This window comes from Mycetomoellerius zeteki, unplaced genomic scaffold (assembly GCF_001594055.1).
Source record: "Mycetomoellerius zeteki isolate Tzet28-1 unplaced genomic scaffold, Tzet1.0 scaffold4, whole genome shotgun sequence".
In the NCBI taxonomy this organism is placed as follows: Eukaryota; Metazoa; Arthropoda; class Insecta; order Hymenoptera; family Formicidae; genus Mycetomoellerius; species Mycetomoellerius zeteki.
The window spans coordinates 804,555-812,801 of NW_017257391.1; the positions used below are offsets into that span (position 1 = coordinate 804,555).

Genomic DNA, 8,247 nt, shown 5'->3' on the forward strand with positions numbered 1-8,247 from the left:
TTATCTTAGAAAATTTCTTGTTTTTTTTTAAAGAAAAAACCAAATTATTGTACCACAAGAATTAAGAGCGATCATTAGGATGTTGCAGCGGAATTGATATATCGACGGAAACAGAAAGAAACGTTGACGTAAACCGCAAAATGCGCAAAAATCAAGCGGCGATAAAATTACAGTGATTATATTCGCTGGTTATGTTCCGTGAGACGAAGAGATTTTTTTTTAACGTTTCTTGTTGAACTCATCTATACGTGATTTTCGGAAGATGCACAGTCAGCACAACGTTTTATGGCTCTTGCATACAGAATGTGTCAACGTTAAAGGACAACGCGCGAGCCACGCGTTAGCCAATCAATCCAACTTTCCCGTTAAAAATTGAACGCTGATTGGTTATTTTCTAGAGTTGAAGTCCTGTGGACAAGAACCATTACAGTCTCTCTTTCTCTTCTCTTCCGTTAGGAATCACGCAGTGAAGATAGTTAAGCAACGTTTTTAAAATTTCAATCTGCATCCGACAATGGTTGACCATGGGGTTTCTGAACAGCAAAGAGATTTCGCGCCGCTCGAGCCCTTGTTCGACAAAAAGCGACCCTTAGGTAAGGCCTGGATATCGTCTTGCGAGCTGAGACGACAGTGGCGTAGACGCTGCAAAAGGTCACGAATACTAAATCATGTTCTGGCAGTCAGTCGATATGGACACCGTCCGAAAACGATTTCGACAAATTTACAGCCTACTCTCGAAACTACTTTACGAAAAAGCATCGAATCATGAGTTTACGATGTTTTTTTTATGCTAAACCTTACTTTATAAGTAAAAGATATTGGTTTTTAGACCGAGCTTCGAAACACAGTATGAAAACTTATACGAGGAACGTTTGAATTTTATAGCGTTCATAAATAGTCGTTCTATATCTCGAAAGCAGTAGATACTATTTAGATATCGCTATATCATTATACAGAGAGAATTTATATTGATACCGTTATAAATTTATCTTTTCATCTGAATATCAAATTGCTACTGTTAGTTCTAGTCCTAAGATAGTCGGTATCAAGGACGTATAATTTTCCGAGTTTTCTCAAACTTTTTAAAGATCGAGGATAAAATTTGTAGATTTAACGTAACGCATAATTATCGCTTGAGATATCAACTTTGCAGATATTTTTTTCGACAAATATATTAGTATCGTGATGATCAGCGAGATTAACATTGAAACGAGCGAGAGCGTCAGTTTAAAATTTACATGACACCACGGTATTTGAGCCAGCGTTAAAATATGGGATTCGTTGCCACCCTGGGGAATATAATGCCAACTCTTCACGATACCGGCTTCTCTTTGATCGTCTCAAATTCGTCGTTTCGTCAGCACGGACGCGTGTCTAATCTGAACGGGGTAGATAAAGCTTTACGCAAGAGAGCACGGAGAGCTCTGCAGCTCCGAGGATTTCGAGAAACCAGATATTTTCCTCGGCCCCGAGGAAACGCAGCGGGTTGTAATTACGACCATCGACGATCCAATTTAGGCTTGGCCGGGAATTAACGCGCTATATAGAATATAATTTTATATAGTTGAAATTTTAATCACATAATTTAAAAATACAAAATTATAAAAACATTAGATGAAATTATTTGAAAATATATTAAAAAAATAAGGAATCGTAAAAATTAATATCTAATCATTTCTTGTGGATGAAAAACATTCGTAAATTGAATTAACACCAAGTCCACTTAAATAGTCCACGTAAAGAAAAAATAAAAATCCAGATCTCTGATCGTATAATTGTAATCATTAACTACTAACAAAAATATTTTTAACTTTTAGAGAACGAAAGTCTCTGTTTTTAAAATCTTACAACTATTCCTTGAGTTTCTTGATTTGTTATAATTCATTATTTCATTGTATTTCCCTTCTTCAAAATACATTGTTTCAGTGCCGCTATAGTGTCTTTTTCGTTAATAATTATTTATCACTCTAATCTATCTGAAAGGTTATGCCTTTAATTATGAGTTTAAGTAAAAATTTATTTAAAGATCTCTATCAGCAGATCAACAGATTATTAAACAAGAGGAACGCAATCCAGAATGAAAATTGCAAAAAGTAACTTTAACAAAGCTCTTTTCCCGCTTATGCTTTTATGTAAATGTATAATCATATAGATCCTTGGCCGAGATGATGAGAAAGCTATAGGGCAGGAAATGCTCAACAGACAGTGTCCCCGTGGTGTGCTCGGGTTTAATACCTGTATAATCCTATTACGATACCGAAATGCTCCCATAATGTCTATCCAGAGATTAGGATCGACGCGAGTCATGAGAAACGACAGCGTTCGCGACGATAAAACTTGGTAGGTAGTAAGCTTCGACTCGTGCCAGATTTTAATTTATGTCGTGAGAACGGCACGTTGCGAAAGTCTTTCTTCGGCACGGCGATAACTTCGGACACGCCTGGCCTCTCTTCTCATCGCGCGTCGCTCTCGTACCGTTACTTTTTCCGCGATAAGTGCGCCGTTCGATTAGCACGCTCATCATCGATGGGAACTTATGGACGGGTCCGGAGAAACTATCGTCGAGTCCCACCGTAAAGTTACTTATATTAAGATCGCGTTATCTACTAAATCTGCTTAATAATATTCATAGAGATATCACATATAAATACATAATATAGATGATATAACTATGTATATTAGAAAATATAGGAAATATATGAATATATATGAATAAAATATGTGAATAGATAATTATAAATTAAATGAAATAAATTATATTCAATATCAACAAACGATACATATTTACTCAGTTATTATATTATGTAAACTTAAGATTCAGATATTCTTCTTGTTTTGGATACTTTTTACAGAGAGAAAAATGTTTGGTATTTGTAACTATAATTATATATTACTATAATTATGATTATTACTGCTATAATAATAATAACAGTAACTATATATATAGTTCCAGCAACAAATGTATATAATTGGCAACCTAAAATGACTATAATTATAGTTGTACCATATTTTTTATGGTTGTCTCAAAATATAACTATAAAATTATAGTCACTTGAACCATTTTTATGGTAATTTCGACTATTTTATGGTTATAACAACTATAATTATAGTCATTTTAGGTTGCCAATTATATACATTTGTTGCTGGAACTATATATATAGTTACTGTTATTATTATTATAGCAGTAATAATCATAATTATAGTAATATATAATTATAGTTACAAATACCAAACATTTTTCTCTCTGTGTTGTATGAATATCTACCTGGATCCTGTAGTCCTGGATCCTGGTCAATATGGAGACCCAAGTATTGTATTTATACCATAAACCTCAAATTCGAAAACCTCTCACAGCTACCTTTCACAATACGAATACGCCCAAATAAAATAACTATTCCTTCAGTTAACCGCAATATTCAGAAAGAAACTTCATTGTCATCCTCAGGAACGTTCGAACGTTCATATAAAATCGTTCTTCGCTCAAATTCAACGCGGGCAGAAATACGCTCACGAGCTAATAAACGGATGTGTAAAGCAAATCGTATAAATTATGGCCCTTTTTTATCTCGCATAGCCACCATGCCGTTACATGTACTCATCAGTCGGACAGGCCATTACATCTAGACAGCCGGGTGTACGAAAGCAGCGCAACATGCAGGCCGAGTGCGACACGACGTGCAGCGTGTTTCGAACACGTTGCACGCGAATTGCACGCGTATCTCGATCTGCGATTTTCATGTTGAATCGTTTCACATTGTATCTGCTTCATGTGTCTTCTCGCGACACGTACATTCGTAAGATGCTCCGAAGATTAACACATAAATGTTCCGATTAACAGCACGTAGATGATGTGTACGCGAAATCAAAATTACGAAGTGTTTGATAGATCTATGCTGTAAAAGTTTTAATCCCGGCTAATTAATCGGTCAAATTTTTTTTTCAAGAATCTGGAGACACGGTGGTTGTCTCGGCGCTAAGCCAAGCGCAGCGACACTTCCATGCTTAAGATTTACATCACACTAAAAAAGCATACTAAATTTTAATAAATATTTATTTGAATAGTCCTAAGTAAATATTTACTAAATATCAACATATATTTATTTGATAAAAAAAACCATTAATTTGATTTAACTTTTTTTATTGAGTAAATATTTATTTACTGTAAATAAATGTTTAATTAGTACTATTAAAAAAAATATGTATTAAGATTTAATAAATTTTTTTTCAGTGTAGACTTGGCTCGTGAGCTAAACGCTCCCTCCTCTCCATTGTCTCATTGAACGAGAGACAGATGGAAAACAAAAAAGAATAGATGTGGGGGCTAGAGCAGCCAATCTGGGCAGAGCTCTAGCGTTTATTCTTTTTATTTTCTCTCTGTCTCATTTAACGATGAGCAAGAGAAAGCGTTAGCTGGCGAATAAATTTTGGACAGGCCTGATCGACATACAATTACACACACAAATATCTTAAATATTTTAATCATGTTTAATTATGTATTAAATTAAAATTTTTTTAAATTAAATTAAATCTTCTTACGACGCAAGAGACAGCTCGCGCACTTCTTTATTTGAAATATTTGCTTACTGTTTTACGACCGACTACTTTGAGTTTATTACGTTCGCTCTGCGGAGTGCAAATTGTATGTTGCACGCGCGTTGATTATGATATGTTTTATAATCCATGACATCAATTAACGATTGCGTGAATTTGCGTCTGTTATTGTTACTCAACGAAGGGTCGATTCGGCTTGGGAGGGAACCAAACATCCTCGGATCGTAAACGATACAACGTTTTTCTCTTTCTCTTTCTCTCTTTCTCTTTTTCTCGGAAGGCACGAAACGTAGGGGACACGCTTCAATAAATTATTCATGTCCTCACGAGTCGTGCTGTGCCCAGGATACTTTTATATAAATTTTTATAGGTCGTACAAAAGCGAAGTGGTTATGTCTTCGGGAACGATCCCCGGTATCTTCGTATCGATCGATCAACGTTTATATATGTAATATATGTGAAACTCTATTAATAACAATTGATAGAAAACAAAGCAAGTGTATATGTCTTTAGATATATATACTTGCTTTGTTTTTTACCAATTATTATTAATAGAATTTCACATATATGTCTAATGCGCAATATTTATACCTAACAATATTTATGCTTACGTTTTCTCATAAATTATAAGATTTTTAAACGTTTTATGGATCATAGATTCTTAAACGCTTCGAAGAATTATCAATAGATCATCACTGCATATTATTTATAAAAAATTATGTATAGCCTTTAGGCTAGATTAGAATAAATATTCATTATACAGAGAAAAACAGAGTTGTAATCTCTGATCTTCTTTTAAAGATAAAATCGATAAAATCTTTGGAAGTATCAATAAGTATTTCCCAAATGGTTTGCTGTAATGAAACGAACGCTACTCTTGATAAATATTCACCGAAGTTTGATGATGATAAAATTAAATGTCATTAATTCAAATATCAATCTCGCGTTGAATATTAATTTATAAATTACTATTAGAGGAAATCTCGTTAATGAACAAATAATATAATAATTAGTTATAAAATCAATGACTGAGAAGCCAGTCAATAGTACGTATTTATAATTGACATTTCGATATAGCTCTGAATTTATTTTAAATCGTTACCCACTCGCGCGCGCGCGAAAGTTTAATTGATCATCGTATAGTGGTATACGATGTTTCATGAATCATCTCTTCTTCTATTGTTAGTTTTACTACAATGAAAATTTATCTCGGGGATAATTCAACTTTCGTAACATCATGACGTACCTCTTTTGACACATTACATAGCGAGCAAGATATGAGCATCTTTAGAAAAAAAAGATAAAATGTCATAACGTTACTATTATTTATTCAGAGTTCTCCTCGATCTTCAAACAATACTCGGGAGTAGAATCGCGAGAGGAGGGAGCATCCTCTCATATACCGTGTGCTTCGTAAACGTGTGCATGGATAGGACACGAAGAGTGGTTCGACCGCAACATCAAGCATGCCTTACTATATACGGCAAAATTATTACTATCGCGCTAATCATCACATAGAGAAAATATATATATATATATATCGTTCCCTCTCTCTTTCTGTCGGTCTCAGCAGACTCCTCTCCCGCTCTCGGGAGATTACGACCTCTGTCGCCGTCTGTGATTTGTACCACTCCGGAGGCGGCCAGTCTCCATTTGAAGCAAAAGAGACAAGAAAATGTAAGAGAGAGAAAGAAAAAGAGAACGGGCGACTTTAATATGCCGGCATAAACAAAGTGACCGAAGGAAGGAGAGAATCGGACTAACTGAATCGTTAAATGCCAGAATTGTCGCAGCCATTTGATTTCTCTCTTTCTCCCTCTCGCGGTAACGACCCGCACACCCGGTATACGACGGAATCTCCCGCGCGAGATGCGCGCGGTAACGCGTCGAGGAATGTAAAAGCGCTAATGAAAGATACGACGTATGTAAAAACGGTCTACCCCTCGTCCCGAATGTTTATTCAAGAAACGGCGTTGACGAAGGAATACAAACGGCTCGTATATTTGGGCGAATGAGAAACGGGAATGATATTTCTTTTCTTTTTCGTTTCTCGACGTTAACATTCATGCATACTGAATGTATTTAATATAAAAGCGAGTATAAAAGTATTACAAACGTAAAGATTTCAATGAGATGCATATAATTATAATAAAGTTGAGTGATGTTAAATAATGCTATTTCAGATTGCGCCGCAGAATGTCAATAACATCAGTATTAATAGCAAGAACTTTGCGATTTTGTAATAAAATATTAATATTATAAAATTAACAAAATATTAATATCAACTGTGTTATTAATATCCATACGTATATATATATTTACGATAAATATAGGTATTTCTCGAGAAATGTCAACAGGTGTCAAGAAAAAATACTATATACCGTTCTAGTGGGAATATCAATTACAGCACAAGCTTGATTTACAATGTAAATTTGATTCGCGTTCTTAATAAAATTATCGGTTGTATGTAAGACTACGTGGAAGTGTAAAACGTTAGCCATAAAAAAGTGTTAATTATCATAATAATCGCTATCAGTATATGCAATACAAAATGATCTGTTTTCTGTTCCTGCACTAGACTGCATTCACTAGAACTCCCTTTCTCGCTTTCGACTATCATATATCAAACATATATATATATATATCCATCTCACTTTAAATTCAAAAAGTGTACACTAGTTCAGTCACAGAAAACAGACCTGCCGTTTGGATTTGCTGTATGTTAAAGAAAAGCTGTGACTTCGAATCTCGAGATTTATTCGTGACGTAAACGATCTCACGCCTAAACTCGTAACGATTCTGTTGATCAAAACAAACCACGAATCATAGCTGCCCGAGAGATGCGCGGGAAATTAGAGCACGAAGCTCTGACACTCGACGCGGATCGCACGTGCGCGACGGACGTCACTTCATTAATCTCAATCGAAATCATCGTCCCAATCAGTCGAAAAAAGAAAAAAACAAGCAGCCTACAGCAGAAGCTGCGCTGACAATCGAGACGATCGAGGGTCATGCGCTGTCAATCGAAGTGTCATTAAGGGTTTACTCACCGGCACCGAAACTGAGAGAGACCCGGTCAATCAGCAATCCCGCGGCTCCATGGCAGCGCTGATTTCCTGTACTCGATGCACAACCGAGTGTCCCGTCAAGTCGCGTGAATGATATTCGCGCCGCACCATGAAGTCACTGCCTTAAAACGTGCATCCGAATATTCACAAAGAAGACTACGATCGACAGAATTTCCACGACGAACGGACGGATTGCACTGAGAGAACGCGACGCGACGCGCCTGCGATTTTTGTTTACGTACGATCGCACGACGCCGACGAAAGAAACGAAACGAATCGAATCACGGTTGAGCGAAGCCTTGGCAGCTAGACGCCGACTGAACTTGAGAGACTCGTACGACGCCGACGACGCGGCTTTGGCATCGGCTCCACGCATCGGTTGCCTTTCCTCTCTCTCTTTCTCTCACGAGACAGAGTGGCGACGAGCGGTGGTGGAAGCCAGTTCGAAAGTTCGCCGCTAAGTTGGCGCCAGTCGACGCAGCGATTCTCGAGATTGAGACGCTTGCGAAGCGTTGTTCCGGGAGTTAAACTCTCTTGGGACTCGAGAAAAGAGAGAACCGTGAAATAATAAAAAGCGAAAAAGCAATATAATTTAATGAACGTAACAGACTAACAATGTATTAAATAA

At 36.5% G+C, this 8,247-nt stretch overlaps 1 protein-coding gene across 1 annotated transcript in view; it reads right to left on the reverse strand.

The window, feature by feature from the left end:
- The window catches only part of Sema5c (Semaphorin 5c), a 108,556-nt gene extending 100,673 nt beyond the window's left edge, over positions 1 to 7,883 (reverse strand). Inside the window, exon 1 of the mRNA XM_018453655.1 lies at positions 7,602 to 7,883. The gene's annotated coding sequence lies outside the window, so the exon portion shown is untranslated. The remainder of the gene's footprint in view (positions 1 to 7,601) is intronic.
- Positions 7,884 to 8,247: the final 364 nt, after the last annotated feature.